This window comes from Crocuta crocuta, unplaced genomic scaffold (genome assembly GCF_008692635.1).
Source record: "Crocuta crocuta isolate KB4526 unplaced genomic scaffold, BGI_CrCroc_1.0 scaffold231, whole genome shotgun sequence".
Classification (NCBI taxonomy): Eukaryota; Metazoa; Chordata; class Mammalia; order Carnivora; family Hyaenidae; genus Crocuta; species Crocuta crocuta.
This window is the reverse complement of record NW_027528357.1, coordinates 7,165,485-7,185,906: the sequence shown is the minus strand read 5'-3', so window position 1 is coordinate 7,185,906 and position 20,422 is coordinate 7,165,485. Positions and strand designations below refer to the sequence as shown.

The window sequence follows — 20,422 nt, the reverse complement described above, 5'->3', positions numbered from 1 at the left end:
GTTTTCTTTCCTATTGAATTGCCTTGACACCTTTGTAGAAAATCAATTTTACCATATATGTGAAGTTCTAATTCTGGATTCTTTATTCTATGTGTATCCTTATACCAGTACTACACCATCTTTTGTTTTGTTTTGCTTTATTTATTTTATTTACTTATCTATTTTTTAAATGTTTATTTTTGAGAAAGAGCAGGGGAGGGGCAGAGAGAGAGGGAGACACAGAATCCAAAGCAGGCCTCCAGGCTCAGCTGTCAGCACAGAGCCCGATGTGGAGCTCAGACTCATGGACCATGAGATCGTGACCTGAGTCGAAGTCAGACGCTCAACTGACTGAGCCACCCAGGTGCCCCTTGTTTTGTTTTGTTTGTGTGTGTGTGTGTGTGTGTGTTTTTTAGTACTACACCATTTTGATTACTATAACTTTATAGTAAGTCTTGAAATCAGGTTGCTTAAGTCCTTCAATCTTTGTTCTTTTTGTTTTGAAATTACTTTGTTCCAAGGCTCCTGGGTGGCTCAGTCGGTTGAGCATCTGACTCTTGATTTCAGCTCAGGTCAAGATCCTAGGGTCATGGAATTGAACCCTGTGTCAGGCTCCATGCTGAGCATGGAGTCTGCTTGGAATTCTCTCTTTCTCTCTCTCTCTTGCTCTCCCCCTGTCCCCTGCTCAGGTGTACTCTATCTCTAAAAAAGTTTTTTTTTAAACACATACATACATACATACATACATAATAAAAAAGAAGAGTGAATACAATACAATAAGATATTTTGAGAGAGATCACATTCATATAACTTTTATTATATCATTGTAATTGTTCTATTTTATTATTAGTATTGTGATTAATATCTTACTGTACCTAATTTATAAGTTAAACTTTATCATAGGTGTGTATGTACAGGAAAAAACATAGGATATATAGAGCTTGGTACTATCATCAATATCAGGTATCCACTAGGATCTGTGGTAATAATTCTNAGTCGGACGCTTAACCGACTAAGCCACCCAGGCGCCCCTCCCCTTGATTACTTTTCTAAGGCTTAACTATTTATACAAAACTTTTTATATTTTTTCTAAAGTCTTTTCTTTTTTTAAATGTTTATTTTTGAGAGAAAGAGAGAGCAGAGGAGGGACAGAGAGGGAGTCCTATGCAGGGCTCAAACTCATGAACCATGAGATCATGACCTGAGCCAAACTTGGACACGTAACCAACTGAGCCACCCAGGTGTCCCATATGCTAATCTTCTTAGCATCACTAGTGAATAATTAGTAGAGAACCAACTCTTAAATTTAGATTCCCCAAATTTATTTGTTTGTTTGTTTGTTTATTTTCTTAAATATTTATTGTCAAGTTGGTTTCCATGTAACACCCAGTGCTCATCCCAACAAGTGCTCTCCTCCATGCCGATCATCCCCCTTCTCCTCTCCCCCACCCCCATCAGCCCTCAGTTTGTTCTCAGCATTCAAGAATCTCTCATGGTTTGCCTCCCTCCATCTCCCCACTATTTTCCCCCTTCTCCTCCCCCATGGTCCTCTGGTAAGTTCCTCCTAATCCACCTATATGTGCAAACATATGGCATCTGTCCTTCTCTGCCTGACTTACTTCACTCAGCATAACACCCTCAAGGTCCATCCATGTTGCTACACATGGCCAGATTTCATTCTTTCTCATTGCCATGTAGTATTCCATTGTATAGATAAACCACATCTTCTTGATCCATTCGTCCCTTGATGGACACTTAGGCTCTTTCCATGTTTTGGCTATTATTGAGAGTGGTGCTATGAACGTTGGGGTACATCCTATTACACTGATTTCTGCTCTTTGCTTTATTTCTTGCCTTCTACAATTTTAGGGTTTGCTTTGCTCCTCTGTTTTTAAGTTTTTTAAGGTAGAATCTTAGATCATTGATGCTAGACCTTTCTTTTATTTATGTATTTTGTTTTTAAAGTAAAATCTACCCCTAACATGGGACTTGATTACCATCTGGAGATCAAGAGATGCTTGCTCTACTGACCAAGCCAACCAGGTGCTCTAGGCCTTTCTTCTATTTAATATAAGAATTTAAAGCTATAAATTTTTCTCTGAGCATTGCTTTAGTTACATCCTCCCCAAAATGGATATCCAGTATTTTCATTGTTATTCAGTTTGAAATTTCTCCTGTCATTTCTTATTGATCTATAGATTACTTAGAAGTTTGTTGCTTAACTTCTAAATATTTGAACTCTTCCATGTTCTACAGATTGAATGTTTGTGTCCTTCCAAAATTCATATATTGAAGCCCTAACCCCCGGTAGTTATATTTGAAGATGGGGCTCTAAGATAATAACTGTAACTTATTACAGTTAAATAAGATCATGAGGGTGGGGCACTGATCCATTAGTATTAGCATGTTCTTATAAGAGACATCAGAAAGCCCTGTCACATCTCCCTCTCTTTCCTCATGTACCCATGTGAAGACATAGGAAGAAGTTGGCTGTGTACAAGCCAAGAAGAGAGCACTCACCAGAAACCAAATTTGCTGGCACCTTACTCTTTAGGCCACCTAGTCTGTGGTACCTTGCTGTAGCAGCCTAAGGAGCCTAATATACCAAGATATCTTGTTTGTGATTTCTAATTTAATACCGCTATAGTCAGGTAACATATTCTACATGATTATGATTTTTTTCATTAGATTTAAAAAAAATTTTAATGTTTTATTTATTTTTGAGAGAGAGAGAGAGAGACAGCATGATCAGGGAAGGGTTAGAGAGAGAGGAAGTCACAGTATCTGAAGCAGGCTTCAGGCTCTGAGCTAGCTGTCAGCACAGAGCCTGACGCGGAGCTCGAACCCACTAACAGTGAGATCATGACCTGAGCCGAAGTCATATGCTAACCGACTGAGCCACCCAGGCGCCTCTAGATATTTTTAATGAGTCAACATTTTTGAGTCAAAATTCATAAGCAAACATGAATTTGAAAAGAAATTTGAAAATTTGGAAGGTTGCAATCGAAGGGAACAACTCTATAGTTGTTAAGTGTAGAGTTCTGTCAATATCAGTGAAGGTAGTTAATAGTTTAGTTCATATCAACTATAGTGACAAATACTTTTAAGAGGTTTCTAATATTTTTAGATAATTGATTTTGCTCTAGCTTTTTCATTTCTTTTTTAAACTATTTTTAAAAATTTATTTATTTGGAGAGAGGGTACATGTGTGCGAGTGGGGGAAGGGCAGAGAGAGGAGAGAGAGAAGCCCAAGCAGGCTCTGCACTTTCATTGCAGAGACTGACATGGGGCTGGATCCCATGTGAGATTGTGACTTGAGCCAAGATCAAGAGCCAAACACTTAACCAACTGAACCACCCAGGTGCCCTGCTTTTCCATTTCTATGTGTAATAACTCAATTTCATACTCATAGGTGATCCCAGAGGTTATATTTTAGACGAAATACAAGTCATACATATTGGAAAATTGGGCCTTCATGTCTAAGACCTTTCCTTCTCCAAAACAAATATTTAGAAATCAATGTGCTAACCTTGCTTTCTGCTGATGGGCTGTAGCGACACTGCATTATCAGGTTTTGGCTGAGAGCTGCATAGAGTAAACATCTTAATAATAGCAATGCTTTTCAAACATAAAATTTAAGTAGAAATTATGCATAATAGTGAAATGACAGGATCTAGGGCTCTTATTTTAGGGCAAAACACTTTCATAGCACATCATGTTATCTAATTTAAGGGTCAACAGTGATTGTCCCTGAGTAGAAAATTGAGACAATTGTTTGGAGAATTCAGTTCTTTTTTCATCCACTTTTTTGCTGATCCTACAGTTTCCAAAATGAAGTAAATAAAATAAAACAAAAAACAACCATGTTGTTTATAGTCATAGTTATTTGGATAGTTTAGACCAAAGGGGTCATTTGGTTTGAATTATATGGTTTGCTTTCCCAGTTAATCTTTTTACCTTGCCTATGTATAGATAATTGTCTTAAGGTTGCTAACATGGAAAAACAAATGAGTACACTTTCCAGAAGGTAAGATGACTCAACTCACTCATTTAAACTCACCTTGCAATAAGTCATCTTGTATTTAAAACTGTGTACATAAAACACTGAAGGATACAGTGTTTGGATCTGTGATCCAAAGTTGGCTCTGGATATTTATTTACTTTTGCTTGCAATGGTCTAAAGATTATAAGGAGACTGAATTCCTACTATACTCTTTGTCTTTCACCCCTTGGGCAAGTCCCTTAATCTACATATACCTAAATTCTCTCATTTTTTAAAATGAAATTCTTTCATTTTAAATATCTAAACAATAGTATATTTACATTTGTTCACTGATCTGGAATTCTGAAACAGTAAGATGTATAATTTCCTCAAAAGTCTAAGTTTTTTTTAAGATTTTATTTTTTAAATAATCTCTATACCCAATGTAGGGCTCAAACTTACAATCCTGAGATCAAGAGTCACATGCTCTTCCAACTGAGCCAGCTGGGTACTCCCAAAGGTTTAAGATCTAAAATTCTTTCCTAATACTTCTAAATACATGGTAAGATTAAGGAAACTTTTGCTTGAATTCTTAGAACTTCAAGTAGAAATCTCTGACTAATGGTAGCTACCATTTATAGAGCATTTGCCAAAGGCTAGACACTGTTCAGAGTGTTTCTACATGTATTAGTCCATTGAAAACTTTCAACAATTCTAAGAAGTGGATCCTTTTATTATCTTCACTTAACAATTGAGGAAACCAAGTTACAGAGAAATTGACTCACCCAAGAAGTCCCATGTAGTAAGTGGTAGGGTTAGAATCTAAGCTCTGACAAATTCTGACTCCAAACTCTTATCTATTATATGCTATACTCCTTCTATTGCCCTGACTCTTTATAATGTCATAACTTGTATTTCGAATTTCTCCTCAAAAATTACTTGACAAATGGATCTGAATAGAATTCTTAATATCGTACTTGAGAAATAATAGAGTTGCTGTTTTCTAAGAAAGACCACAAAATATGAAAAATATTGATTTGAAAATAATACTCAACATTTCTGCTTTAGTTTGAGAAATCACTGGCACAAGCCTTAAAACCATATGAATATAAGATTTATTAGAATAAACCAGAATAAATTTATAAAATACATCTTGGATCTGCTATTCATGCTTTTAAGCAATGGAGTCAATGTCCTGGCCCAGTTTCCCTCTGGACAGTATTTTGCATCACAAAAATAACTCTAACCTTCCAAAATGCAAAATGGGCCAGTATGTTAAGTTGAAGACATGATCTTTGTATTAGTTACTCCAAAAATAAAATGCAGAAGTTATTGTTGATACCTACTAAATTCACTGGTCTTACAAAGACATTTGGTAGCCCGAATTTTGCAGTGATTAAGCAGGTTTGGGATTCCAAAAATTTCAAGCATATTTTAAAGTTTCTACAGTGTTGTATCTGGTCCCATTAAATGACAAAGAATTTTGGAAAAGAGTATTTCAAATATTCTTCAAAATCCTACACTATTCAAAATAGTATTTCAAAGATAGTATGCAAATATAAAGTAGTATTTTTACCATCAGAATCTGTAGGCTTCTCTATTCTTCAACACCAATGGATTGAAATCTGAGAGTATACAGTTCTCCTTTCAGCCATCTATGTGACCTTCTGGAAACGAAAGGGGACTCTTACTCTTTCCAGTCTCCTTGCATGGATCTGTGCTTGATCTCATCTGCTCTGCTAAATGTTGAAACCCCTGATTGCTGTGGCCCTTCCAGGCCTTCCCGTTTCTTCCTGCAGAGCCTCCTTCTTGTATCATGACCACCCCCTTTCCCACCTCAAGCCACATGCATTCATTGCCTTTGTCCTGTCCCCCATTTCCCAACCCTCAGTCCACGCCACTATGAGTGACACTTTATGAAGCTACACTACCCACACACAGGATGTGATACCCATGGGATGTGATTTTCATCCTACTTCTGAAAGTCAGAGAGCACTTCCCAGGATGATTCTCTGAAAATTGATAACAGGTTTTCTTCCAGAAAATTGCAGGGCAAGTTCAACTCATTCTATTTTAAGAAAATTCTCTTAAAGTTTCGATTTTTAAAAAGCCAAAAGAATACATTTCTGGCTCTGCAAGTTATACATATCTTGAAATTGTGTTCTTGAAGTCATTGTATGAGATATTTTATACTACTTATGCTTGGAAAATATGTGTCAAAAATATGAATGAGATCACGCACTACATTGTAGCAGTTTAGAGCTGTGAGTAACACAGTTCCAAAAAAAGCACCTAGCTTCTGTATCAACTTGTACCAGCTAAAGTTTTTCAAATATATTGTAGAATTGTGCAGTGTGGCCTAATTCCTTCATCAGATTATGGGTTTCACACCAACTGCTCAAAGGGCAAGAAGGGACATAAAAGCTAATATTCAAAATAGAATTAAAAGCTACAATATTCCAGCTAGGTGATAGTCTAGCCTCTACTTGGGTGCCTCTGATGACTGAGTACCAAAGCAAAGGTGTAATCCACATCTTAGCTTGAACTGAAACATGCCTCTTCGTGACTTCTACCCTTTGTCTGGATTTTGCTCTTTAGAGAAATATATAACAAAAATGCTATCTCCTTTTAAATATATGAAGAGAGCCAGCTAAGTACTGTGTGCCTTTATAATCTGCTCTTCTCTAGACTAAAATATATACCTCTAACAGTTTCATTTAGGCATGGTTTTAAGTTCCTTTTCTATTTTCCCTTCACTTCTCTGAGAATACTTTCATTTGTCTGTGTTGCTCTAAAATCTATAAAGAACTTACCAAATTCAATACCCAAAAAAAAACAAATAATCCAGTGAAGAAATGGGCAGAAGACATGAATAGACACTTTTCCAAAGAAGACATCCAGATGGCCAACAGACACATGAAAAGATGCTCAATGTCACTCATCATCAGAGAAATACAAATCAAAAGCACATTGAGACACCACCTCACACAGGTCAGAGTGGCTAAAATCAACAACTCAGGAAACAACAGATGCTAGTGAAGATGTGGAGAAAAGGTAACCCTCTGTACTGTTGGTGGGAAGGCAAACATGTACAGCCGCTCTGGAAAACAGTGTGGGGGGTTCCTCAAAAAATTAAAAATAGAACTACCCTACAACCCAGCAAAAGCACTAGTAGGAATTTATGCAAAGGATACAAGATTGATGATTCATAGGGATGCATGTAACCCCAATGTTTATAGCAGCACTGTCAACAATAGCCAAATTATAGAAAGAGCTTAAATGTCCATCAACTGATGAATGACTCAAGAAGATGTTGTTTTTATATACAATGGAATATGACCTGGCAATGAGAAAGAATAAAATCCTGCCATTTGCAACAACGTGGATGGAACTGGAGGGTATTATGCTAAGTGAAATAAGTCAGTCAGAAAAAGACAGCTATCATATGTTTTCACTCATACGTGAAACTTGAGAAACTTAACAGAAGACCATGGGGGAAGGGAAGGGGAAAAATAGTTTCCAACAGAGAGGGAGGCAAACCATATGAGAGTCTTAAATACAGAGAACAAACTGAGGATTGATGGGCAGGGCAGGGAAGAGGGGGAAATGGGTGAGGGGCACTGAGGACGGCACTTGTTGGGATGAGCACTGGGTGTTGTATGTAAGCAATAAATCATGGGAATCTACCCCCAAAACCAAGAGCACGTTGTGTACACTGTATGTTAACTAACTTAACAATAAATTATATTTAAAAATGCAGTAATTAGAATTCAAGAGTGTTCCAAATATGATTTGATCAATACAAAGTACAATACAATGATTATCTTCCATCATTTGGAGAGTACACCTTATGTTTTACTTTTTACTTACTTGTTTTTAAAGTTTATTTATTTTTTTAACTTTACTTATTTTTTTAGTAATCTCTACACCCAACATGGGGCTCTAACTCACAACTCAGAGATCAAGAGTCTCATGCTTCTGTGACTGAGTCAGCCAAGCACCCTTCGAAAATATATCTCTTAAATGTCAATTAACAAGTGGGAATTTTTCTAAAAATAAAGTTTAACAGTGACTGTCGGGTATATGGCAAGCACTCCAAAAGTATTTCTGAGTGCTGTTAAAGGAATAAGCAGCATCTCTTGCTTACTTTGTTTTCTATGTGTGTTTCATTATTTTTGTAAGTTTATTTATTTTGATAGAACAAGTAAGCAGGGAGGGGCAGAGAGAGAGAGAGAGAAAGAGAGAGAGAGAATCTCTAGCAGGCTCCGAACTTCCAACACAAAGCCAGATGCGGGGTTCAAACTCATGAACTGTGAGATCATGACCTGAGCCAAAATCAAGAGTCTGACACTTAACTGACTGAGCCACCCAGATGCCCCATGTATATGTGTGTTTTAAAGAAAACCAGAAAATAAAGTTTATGGGACATTAAATTTTGTGTCCTCTTTGATATTCGGGTTTAAGTCAGTCTATCAGCTGCTCAGAAATGATTCTTGCCTGAACAGATTTCCACTAGATAGGACTTGTTCAGAGCATGAATGTAAGAACTGAGACCAGTTGTTGCACAGTGGCAGCACTTATAGATATCATTGGCCTTCTCCAAGGGAACAAGGGGGTATTATTGGGGAAGCACCCAAATAGAAAACTGGTGTGATCCATTTTCTAATGTAAATATGAATCATATATTTACTTATTTGTTTATTTATTTATTTATTTTTGAGCAGAACAGATGTTTCAGTAAAATGAGGAAATACTTTCTGTAGTAATGATAATGATCAGGTACAAGACTATCCTTCTCTCATGGGGCGCCGGGGTGGCTTAGTCGGTTAAGCGTCCGACTTTCGCTTAGGTCATGATCTCGCGGTTCATGGGTTCGAGCCCCGCGTCGGGCTCTGTGCTGACTGCCAGCTCGGAGCCTGGCGCCTGTTTCAGTCTGTGACTCCCTCTCTCTCTGACCCTCCCCTGCTCACGCTGTCTCTCTCTCTCTCTCCTAGAAATAAATAAAACATTAAAAAAAAAATTAAAAAAAAAAAAGACTATCCTTCTCAAAATTCACTTGGGCCAAGATTAGAGAGAGTAAGGAACGACCCTTTTGTCCAAGAAGGTAATTGCTGGGTACGGGATGCAAGAATTTGTTCACCATCATATCTCTAGCAGTTGATACAATGCTTGGCAAAGAGCAGACACTCAAAACATTTTTTAGAAAGTGAGTCAAGAAAGATGGAAAGGAGGGGCGCCTGAGTAGCTCAGTTGATTAGGCATCCAGCTCTTGATTTCGACTCAGGTCATGATCTCATAATTCATGAGATCGAACCCCACGTCAGGCTTTGTGCTGACAGGGCAGAGACTGCTTGGGATTCTCCCTCTCCCTCTCTCTCTCTCCCTCCCCTGCTCATGCTCGCTCTCTCTCCCTCCCCCTTAAAATAAATAAATAAACTTTAAGAAAAAAAGAAGGGACCAAAGGCTAGAGGGGAGAAGTTTCAGAATTACTGTAAAGATTAATAACACCGGATAAAGACCCAGGGGTGCCTGGGTGGCTCAGTCGGTTAAGCATCTGACTTTGGCTCAGGTCATAATCTCACGATTGATGGGTTCAATCCCCACATTGGGCTCTGTGCTGACAGCTCAGAGCCTGGAGCCTGCTTCAGATTCTGTGTCTCCCTCTCTTTCTCTGTCCCTCCCTCACTCGCACTGTCTCTGTCTCTCAAAAATAAATAAACATTAAAAAAAAAGACCAGATAAAGACCCAAACACTGATGCATAATGGGACCTCCAAAATCAGTGTGCAAACTCCTTATTTTAGATATGATAACTGGAGACATAGAGGATTTAAGTAACTTGTCCAAGGTGACAGTATCTTAGTCTGATTAGTTACTGCATCACTCCTAGATATTAGGACTCTTGGCTGTTAAGCCAGTGCTCCATGTTATACCATCGGAGCCAAAAAAGGAATAGTCTGGATTCTCACACTCTGGCCCCAGACTAGTTACCTTAGCATGCCCGGATTGGAAGAAGCTTGAGAAGAGGTCTTAGCCCTCTTTGTAACATTCTGGGTGAGACAGAAGTAGATCTGATTTCAGGATAGGACTTAGCACTCTCAAAGAAGATGACCGCCAGTAGAAATTGGAGGCCATGACAACACAGATGAAATTGTGCTCCTTCTCACACCTGTGACAGAGGATGTTAATACTGGAATACAGAAAAAAGTTCTGCAGCCAACCTTTGGGAAATGTTTGGTTAAACAAGCTTCTTCTCTGTAAGACTACGTAAGGCTTTTCATATACTAACATGAGTTTTGAATCTCCAAAAGGCAAATTGGTTCTCAGACATCTTTCAAACTTATTTGACCGCAAACCTCTAACCTTTTCTTAAGTTTTAATGGACTTACTTTCCAAGGAGCACACATGGGGACAATGTTGTTGTTGTTGTTGTTGTTGTTGTTTTCCCTGTGACTTCAGTTAAGGATATATTTCATGTCAGAAACCAGTACACACGCATTCTTGTGAATGTGAACTGAAACAAATGTTTTATCAAATAATAATTACCTCTTCTATGTGTGCTGTATCTATTTTCTATTCTACATTTCTTGCATTCTAATGTATTCTGGATTTTAAAACCCAATAAATGGCTCTCACAATCTATCTGTGGGTTGCAATCTACAGTTGAAAACTACTACCCTAGGGGCTCTTGGGTGGCTTAGTCGGTTAAGCGTCCGACTTTCTCTTAGGTCATGATCTCGCAGTTCGTGGGTTCGAGTCCCCCATCGGGCTCTGCGCTGACTGCCAGCTCGGAGCCTGGAGCCAATTTCAGCGTCTGTGTCTCCCTCTCTCTCTGACCCTCCCCTGCTCACGCTGTCTCTCTCTCTCTCCTAGAAATAAATAAAAAAAATACATATATATAAAAAGAAAACTATTACCCTAACAAAGACATGGTGTGTGATTCGTCAATTTCTCCTATTCTGCATCCTTTTTAGCTTCCTCTTACCTGTAAGCTGTGCAGTATTGTTGCCTGAATCTAAGATCGACCTAGGATGAATCCACATAACAGAGTGCAATTGAGTAACCCACAGCCACTTCATTACAGTTATATTGAAGTGCGCCTTGAAGGAAGTGTAATTTGGAAAGGCTGGAAACAGAATGAGCAAAGCATTGAAGAGATCTCAGTATCATCTTTTGACCCATGAAGCAAAAAGAGAGGATCTATTCGATGAAAAAGGGAAGCCATAGAATGTTGTGTATAGTATGTTCCCGCTTGTGTACACAAAGGGAGTTATGTGTATATCTATATCCTTGATGTGCATAAAGTGGCCTTGAAGAACATCCCATAAACTGGCCACAGTAGTATGTCATTGGTGGGTGTTACTGGGGGGCAGAGGGGTCCTTATTTTTTCACTGTGTATCCTTTTGCACCGTTTTAATTCCTTTTAAGGATAGCTCTAGTTCAAATCTTGACGGCGTATGAGTTACTATAGTGACTGATCTTATTAACAAGAACCATCTCAGCCCAGGGTATGTGTTCTCTATTCTACCCCTTCCCCAACATACGGCATTAAAAAAAAATACAGGAAGAGTGCTCTAAATATATTTTCTCAGGATGAGGCAGGGTTTCCATATAGCCTGCCACAGAGTAGAAGCACCAGTGACAGCAAAATCAAGAAACTGAAGAGGAATACCCTGAGAGGGCAGGGCTCCAAAAGGAGAGGGGCTACCTGTGTTTTGGGAAATTCAATAGTGATAAAAGAAGTAGGTTTCAAAACTTTAATGTCCATGCAAATCATTGGGGGCACTCTTTAAAACTTTTAAATTGCTAAAGCACTCTGCCTCCGGAGATTCTGATACAAGTGAGTCTTAGGAGTCTTGGAATTAATTCCCTTTTCTGAAGCCTCTGAGACAGGCCCCAATAAAGGGAAGCATGACAATCCCCTTGAGAAACACACACGAAAAAAACTCAAGACAAAACAAAAACAAAAAGCCAAAGATGATTTCTGCTATGTGTGTCACTGACACAAGTACTACTTATAAAAGAAAAAGGTCTATTCTTTGCCTTAAGATTGTTAACCTAAAAAAAATTTACAGTTTAAAGTCGATTTTCTTAAGTGGGTTAATACATTTGAAGAACAATACCTGGGGCACCTGGGTGTTTCAACTGGTTAAGCTTCCTACTTCTGGCTTCCGAGGTCAGGTCATGATCTGGTGGTCCCTGAGTTTAAGCCCCATGTCAAGCTCTGCACTGCTTCAGATTCTGTGTCTCCCTCTCTCTCTGTCCCACCCCCACTTGTGCTCACTGGCTTTCTCAAAAATAAATAAATATTTTTTTTAAAAAAAGAGAACAGTACCTGGTGCAGAATATGGATTCAGTAAGCATAAGCTATTATTATGAATTTTTTTAGGAAACATTGAGGAACAGTTGTTATGTAGGTGAATCAACGCTATAAATGATGCAGGATGCATTGCAAGATCTCATATTATGAAGAGTATATTTTTTACTTTTTAATGTTTTATTTATTTCTGAGAGAGAGAGGGAGAGAGAGCATGAGCAGGGGAGGGCCAGAGTGAGAGGGAGACACAGAATCCGAAGCAGGCTCCAGGCTCTGAGCTAGCTGTCAGCACAGAGCCTGATGCGGGGCTCGAACCCACAAACTGTGAGATCATGACCTGAGCCGAAGTTGGAGGCTTAACCAACTGAGCCACCCAGGCGCCCCATGAAGAGCATATTTTTATTACTTAGAGTTCTGAATCTAAGAACGCTAGTTTTCTAGACAATGAACCAAGCAAATACTTGAGAGGCTCAAAAGCATCTAAACTGCTTCTGGAGGCACCTGGGTGGCTCAGTCGATTAAGTGTCTGACTCTTGGTTTCAGCTTAGGTCATGATCTCCTGGTTTGAGCCCTGCATTGGGCTCTGTGCTGACAGCATGGAGCCTGCTTGGGATTCTCTCTTCCTCTCTGCCCCTCCCCTGCTTGCTCTCTCTCTCTCTCTCTCAATCTCTCTCTCTCAAAAATAAATAAACATTTAAAACAATTTTAATAAATAAAATAAATAACTTCTGATACTAACTCCAATGTTGGGGCTGGGGAGTTTCCCCACACCAGCAAGCAATTTGTGGGACACCAGCTAGTTGTCAACTCAATTCTGGCACATCTACAGAGATAGCATCAGACCCCACAGGTTAGAGGCTTAGTCCTATGAAACTGCCTCTCCCCTTCACCCACTTTAGACTCCCAACACAAGTCCAGGGTGTCATCCGTCCTTCTGACAACCAACTACAGACTGGAGGTTCCCGTGACCTCCTCCTCAGACTTCAGATGCAAGTCACAAGTCCTGGTTTTTCCTGTACTTCTGACTGGCTGTAAATCAGAGGGTCCCAAGACCTTCCTCGGATTTGACTAATTTGCCAGAGTGGCTCACAGAACTCAGAGAGACATCTTAACTTACTAGATCACTGGTTTACTATAAAAGGACCTAATTCAGGAATAGCCAGATAGAAGAGATGCATAGGACGAGGACATGGAGTTCCCAAGCCCTTCACGGGCACACCACTCTCCCTGAATCTCCATGTGTTCACCAATCCAGAAGCTCTCTGAACCCTTTCCTCTTCGTTTTTTATGGAGGCTGCATTTCACAGACATTACGGATTAACTCGGTGGCCATTGGCGATTGATTCCACTCTAGCTTCTCTCCCCTCCCTCAAGATTGAGAGGTGAGATTAAAAATACAAACCTTCATACAGTGAGATTGGCTCCAGTTTCCTTAGATGCTTTCCAAAGTCATTTCATTAACATAACAAAACATAAAATTTTGCTCTCTTCACTTTGAAAATTCCAAGCATTTTAAGAGGTCCGTGTAAGCAAGGGGGATAAAGACCAAATACATATTTCTTATTATAAACCACAATTTCATAGTGACCAGTTTTTTCAAATTAGTGATACAGTCCTTTTTAAAACAGTTATGAAGAAAATGTGCAATTGGTTTAAAACTTGTATCTAAATTGTCATCGATGGCACATTATAAGGAAGAACATTATTAAAAGTACATCTTCACAAACAGGCAAATGTACCTATGACTCTTTTCTTTCCTTACTTAATCTCAACAGATTGTTCTCAATTGTATTTTGTTTTTATTTGCAAAGTTGATGAATACCCAGTCACTGATCCCAGTTTGGGTTTAAGCTTTGTTCTAAATGCTTGAATAATGTCCCAGATTCTGTCACTTTTTTAAAGCAATAGCCTTTCAGCTTCAAGTGAGTCACTCCTCAAACAGGGGAATTTATAAGTTGACAAAACCTGGGGACCCAATCGCCAATCCTAGTTTCCTTGAGAGTTTCCAAACCTGTGTAAGATAATATTGTGTTTTATCAAGTTCCTTCCATTCCCAAGAGAAGAGGTTCATTCAATAATTATGCCATACTCGTATTTTAGAAAAAAGGTGGCCTTCAAAATGTTCAGTGCCATTCAAACTGGCCTGGCATCCTTGGGGGTCCGTCCCTCTCTCCCTTGAGTGAGAGAGCCTATAGAGGCCTCATTAAAAAAATAGAGGCATCTTCATCTTTATAGCATCCCTTTCAACAGGTTGTCTAGCTTCAACTTTACTTAAGGCTAGTAAAAAAGAACTCACTACCTCAAGGAACCTCTTTTTGTTTTTAGGAGACTTAGTAATTAGAAGACTTTTGCTAATGTTCCTTCTAAATCTGCCCATAGGTGCTTATCCGGACCTATGTGTCTTTTGAAGAAAACCAAAGTGAGCACATCCTCCATGCAGGTTGCATGGAGTTCCTAAAGTTTCAGCTTTAGGAAGTTTTTCAGCTTTAGAAAGACAGCTGTGATAGTCCATTCCACCATCTTTGTCTCTTCTCTGGCTCCTGCAGGTGGGAAGGAATGATGCATTGGGATTTACTGTAAATGTGAATCTAGTTGTATTTAATCTACTTTATACATACAGACTCAACGATTAAAAAAAAAACTTTATAAGTCATAGAGAATTAGAATGCATTTGCAACCGAACGGGAAATGCTTCTTAAAAGAGACATGTATAGGGCGTCTGGGTGGCTTAGTCGGTTAAGCGTCCGACTTTCGCCTTGGGTCATGATCTCACAGTTCCTGGGTTCGAGCCCCGCGTCGGGCCTGTGCTGACTGCCAGCTCAGAGCCTGGAGCCTGTTTCAGTCTGTGACTCCCTCTCTCTCTGACCCTCCCCTGCTCACGCTGTCTCTCTCTCTCTCTCTCCTAGAAATAAATAAAACATTTTACAAAATAAAAAAATAAAAATAAATAAAAGAGACATGTATAATCTATTCTTTTTCAGCAGGTATACGTGGGCGGCAGGTCATTTTTAGTGCATTTTTTTTTGTTTTTCTAATAATGTGTGTGTGTATTTGTCCACGTGTAATTTTTAAATGAAATAAAACAACATGTTGGAGCTGACATTTTGACTAAATGAGGGCAGATAACAGGTTTTGTGGGGTATATAATTCTCTCTTGAATGGCCCACCAGGTTTTGAGCTTCTTGAAGGCCAGGGCCACGTTTTATTCTCCTTAGTGTCACCAGTGCCTAGTATAATACCATACACAAAGTTGGCCTCAATAAATGCTTATTGAATTGAGTTTACCTGAGTTTCTAGAAGTAGAGAGATCACCAAAGGTAGATACAGACCAGGAAAAGGGGACTGAACTTATTTCAAGGAAGTTCTTTTAACTGGACTCTTCTGATCTCGTCCTCCTATTTAACAGAAATACCTTCAAGGAGATGAAACTATCCTGATAAACCCTTTGGCAAATATGTCTAAGACAGCCTAAGACAGACCTTTAAAAGCTCTGCCTTTTGAACTATCATTATTCTGATAGCCCAAAAGCAATGACATCTTACATTTCATAATTGGCATTCTTTCCATTCGAGGGAATGTGCATTTTTATTTATTTTTTGAAAACATTTTTAATGTTTTTTTGAGGTGGGGGAGGGGCAGACAGAGCGAGGGAGACAGAATCGGAACCAGGCTGGCACTGTTAGTGCAAAGCCCGACAAGGGACTCAAACTCAGGAACCGTGAGATCCTGACCTGAGCCAAAGTCATCCCACTCAACCGACTGAGCCACTCAGGCACCACGAATGTACATTTTCAATATGGCCTTTATGGAAGGTGCTTTTTTACTCAAGGAGGAATTATAATGACGTGCAGCGATGTCTTGAGAAGTTTGGTGTCAAGTGGTGCCTGAAACTGGGAGTCAGAAAAACCCAAGTTTGTGACTTGGCAGAAAGTTGGAGAGAGCCCCCAGCAGAAAAGCTGGAGTGGGGTGGGGGGGAAGCTGCTTGGGAGTCGCAGCTAAGGTGACATAGATTTGCCGAACTTCCAAAAGCACTCTGACCCATTGACCTACTTGGTGCAGAGCTGGGAGCGCTGTAGATTACAGCACATGTGGTCCTGGCAGAGTCCTCTACGTGCAGAGCACCTTGTGTCTATGTGTCTTATTTGAGCACTCCTTGTACTTTAACCAGACAATTGGCTAACAGCAGAACTTGCCCAATCACACGGAAATATGGCTATTTTCTCAGAGTCAAACAGGCACTAATCTTGGGAGTTGGCCCAACTCATTCCCCTAGGAAGGGGATGGGAGACTTTGTCTCAGCTGACAACTGGAGTCCATCCACAAGGGCAAAGGACATTGTCCTCAGGTAAGGCAGTCAGTGTCCGAGATATCCACCCACCAACCAACCTGGATTTCAGGGACAGGCTCTTGGTCCTCAAGGAAAGAAGCAGCAAATGTAAGGCAAAGCTCCAGTACCAAGAGAAGGACGGATAATTGGCCTAGAATAGTACTGGGTGATGCCTTAATATAAGTATGTCTTATGAGTAAGTATGTCTTAATATAAGTATGAATAACATTCCTTGTCATCTTCAATAGATTCCTACATAGGACAGTACATCATGTCATTCTTGGCATGGAATGCTCAGAAGGATACCAGGAAAACAACTTTTGCAACAGGAACAAAGGCAGAAGCCATCTTCATAAATTGGGAGAAAGGGGGATTAAGTAGGAATTATGGCCCAGGACCATGTGTGGGGGCTTGAGTGGACTGCCCTTGGGGTGACTGGGAATCTCAGAGTCAGTACTAACCACATCCACGTCAGAATACAATATGGAGGTGCCTGGATGGCTCAGTCAGTTAAGCGTCCTACTCTTGATAGTGGCTCAGGTTGTGATCTGGTGGTTAATGAGATCAATCCTGGCAAAAGGCTCTGCACTGAGGGTGGAGCCTGCTTGGGATTCTCTCACTCTCTCTCTCTCTGCCCTCCTCCCCTCACACCCACTCTCTCTCTCTCTAAAAAAAAAATAATAATAATAACAATAAGAGTCTGTGTCCTTATTCACAATGACCCCTGCGAATCTTCAAAATGCAGGGGGGGACATAGGCTTCCTAGGTCATGTCTCTCCTATCAGCTTCATTGTTCAGAATGACTGGTATCTACTTAACATATTGAAGTAGTATTAACTATGCTTGAAGAAGAGAAAGTTTTGCACAAGGTATTCCTTCCAGATTTGGCAAAACACTATGCTGCATAATACAGAGATGGCAAGTTGCTTATAATCTAACTGGAAAGTTAAATACTTATGAGTTTTTTATAGAAGTCAAAGACTGCAACAGAAGAATTATCACAACATAGCATCTGGTTAATAGACAAACCAGTTGTGTTAGCTGTGGTTTATGACAATTCAGAGAGAGAGTAACCACTTCAGGTTAAGAAGATGAAAGAAACTTATTAAGGAAGTGAGACTTCCCATTTATTAAGTAACTTGTTACTCATCGGTCACTTTTTTTATTATTTTTTTCATGTTTATTTATTTTTGAGAAAGACAGTATACAAGCAGGAGAGGGACAGAGAGAGATGGAGACATAGAATCTGAAGCAGGCTCTAGATTCTGAGCTGTCAGCACAGAGCCTGATGCTGGGCTCCAAGCAACAGACCTCGAGATTGAGTTGAAATCCGACGTTTAACTGACTGAGCTATCCAGGTGCCCCTTACTCATCAGATATTTTCACAGACAGATTCTGATTCCTCAGAACAACCTTATGAAATACGTATATTAGTATCCATAATTTACAAAGGAAGAAACTGAGGCTCAGAAGGTTTAAGCAACTTCTCCTTGGTCACTCAGCCAGGGAACAGAAGAGAGGGCTTGAACCCATGTGTCTGAAAAGGACAGAAAGTATACCCCATCTGTGTCTCCCCTACTCTCAATACTCGATGACACTACCACCTCCCTTCTGAGACCAGATGTGTGGGTTTCCACACACCAAGAAATTCTGGGATACTAGCTGGATGCTCCACAACTTTACTCAATCCTGTCAGTATCAACCTGGGAATAGTGTCAGATCCCACAGGTTAAGGACTCTCAATTGACAAAAATAAAGCAACTTAATAACAAGTTTGATGTCCTTTATGCATTGGAAAACAATCCATGGCTGGGGGAATCCAGTGCCTCACACGCAGTGGGGCATCCTTCCGAAGGGCTGTTCATGAAAGAGCGAGTTTTATAAAATGTGAGAAGAGGCAATATGGAAATAGGGCATGATTGGCTCAGAGGTTGGGGATTTCCTTATAAGCCTGGCAGGTCAATCAGAATACAGAAAAGGTATTTTTCAGTTGATTGACTGAGTTCGCATATCTGACCTTATTTAGAATAAGGAAATAATTACAGATTCTTGGCAGTTGGGGATTGGCTGGCTAGATATACTGAGATTCTGGTCAAGTGAGCATTTACAGGGATGCGAAAATTATCTACGTTTTAGTTTGCTGATGTGGAACCCCAGGCCGGAGCAGCTCCATCTTGGGCCTAGAAATGTATTTCAACCGGACTTGGTCCCACATGACTCCCCAACACCCCCACTTCACTTGCCAATCACAGGTCCGGGTTGCCACCTTTGCTTCTGACTGACCAAGTATAAACTGGAAGTTCCCACAAACCCTCCTCAGCTTTGATTAGTTTGCCAGAGCAGCTCACAGAACTCAGGGAAACAATGTATTTACTAGATTCATGGTTTATTTCAAAAAGATATAACTCAGGAACAGCCAGATGGAAGAGACTTATAGGGCAGTGTATATGGGGGAGGGGGGGGAGGTGGAGCTTCCATGCCTTCTCTGAACACACCCCTACCCTCAAACCTCCACCCACAAGCTCTCCAAACCCTGTTCTTTTAAACTTTGATGGAGACTTCATGACATAGGCATGACTGATGCAACCTTCAGTCCCTCTTCCCCTTCTGGAGGTTGGAGGGTGAGACTGAAAGTGCCATCCTGTGATCACTGTGGGTTTCCCTGGCAACCAGCTCCCATCCTTAGAGGAGCCTGTCTGTGTTTATGTCACCTCGGTAAGATAAACTCTAATGCTGTAACAAAAGTCGCTGCCAGGGCTCCTATCACTCAGGAAATGCCAAGAGATTTAGGAGGTCTGTGAAACAGAAACAAGGATGAAGACAAAATCTATATTTCTCATTATAAATCATAATATCGTGGTATCTTACTTCACCATTTCTATTCTTTCCATCAGGAGGGGTGCAAACTCTAATCAGAGGCCTCCAGTCAGGTTGAGCAGTGTGCACAAGAGCAAGGAGATCGGATATTGGAAGGTGTGTTCGGAGTTCTGCAAGCAGTGGATTGGACAAGAGCGGGGATGTCAGGAAAGTAGGAGGGTGGCATCCCACCAAAGAAGGTAAGTAGGAGCACTTAGAAGGCCTTTAGGAAGCAAGGACTTTGTAAAAAGTTTTTAAATAGCAGTCTGAAGAGCACAGGGGACCTTCACATTTGGGCCTGGCCCTCCGTGCCTGCAGCACAAGGTGGGGCATGGAGCTCAGGGTCCTGGGTTATCCACTCTGGTTGCAAGTCCAGGGTAAGGTACCTGCTATGGAAAGAGAAAACAGTCTAAAACTAGAAGGAACTGGGGCACCTGGGCTGCTCAGCCAGTTAAGCATCCTGCTTCAGTTCAGGTCAGGATCTCATGGTTCCAGGGTTTGAGCCTTGCATTGAGCTCTGTGCTGACAGCTCAGAGCCTGCAGCCTGGTTTGGATTCTGTGTGTGTCTCTCTCTCCGCCCCTCCCCCACTCATGCTTTCTCTCTCTCTCTCTCTCTCTCCCTCTCTCCCAAAAATAAATAAACATCAAAAAACATTTAAAAACATAAAACCAGAAGGACCAGATAAACTGCACACTAGTGTCATGGAGTGCAAAGCAAAAGGGCTTTGGAGTCCATTGAGTTTAAATCTTAAATCTCCCACTCATTGTGTACATGACCTTCACCGGTCACTTAACATCTCTTACATTCAGTTTCCTCATTTGTACCTACTTTTCCATACACTTTGTAGTTGACTTCCCCAAATTCCTTTTACCTCAGCTGATCCATCTAAGATAATCACAAGAATCTCATTCTCTTTGCTAATAATTGAAACTGGGATGGCTAAGGAGATATAAAAGACTG

At 40.3% G+C, this 20,422-nt stretch overlaps 1 long non-coding RNA gene across 1 annotated transcript in view; it reads left to right on the top strand.

Moving 5' to 3' along the window:
• The window catches only part of LOC144223124 (uncharacterized), a 35,419-nt gene extending 15,772 nt beyond the window's left edge, over positions 1-19,647 (top strand). The window contains exon 3 of the long non-coding RNA XR_013332574.1: positions 19,500-19,647. This is a non-coding gene — a long non-coding RNA (uncharacterized LOC144223124). The remainder of the gene's footprint in view (positions 1-19,499) is intronic.
• The last annotated feature ends 775 nt before the right edge of the window (positions 19,648-20,422 follow it).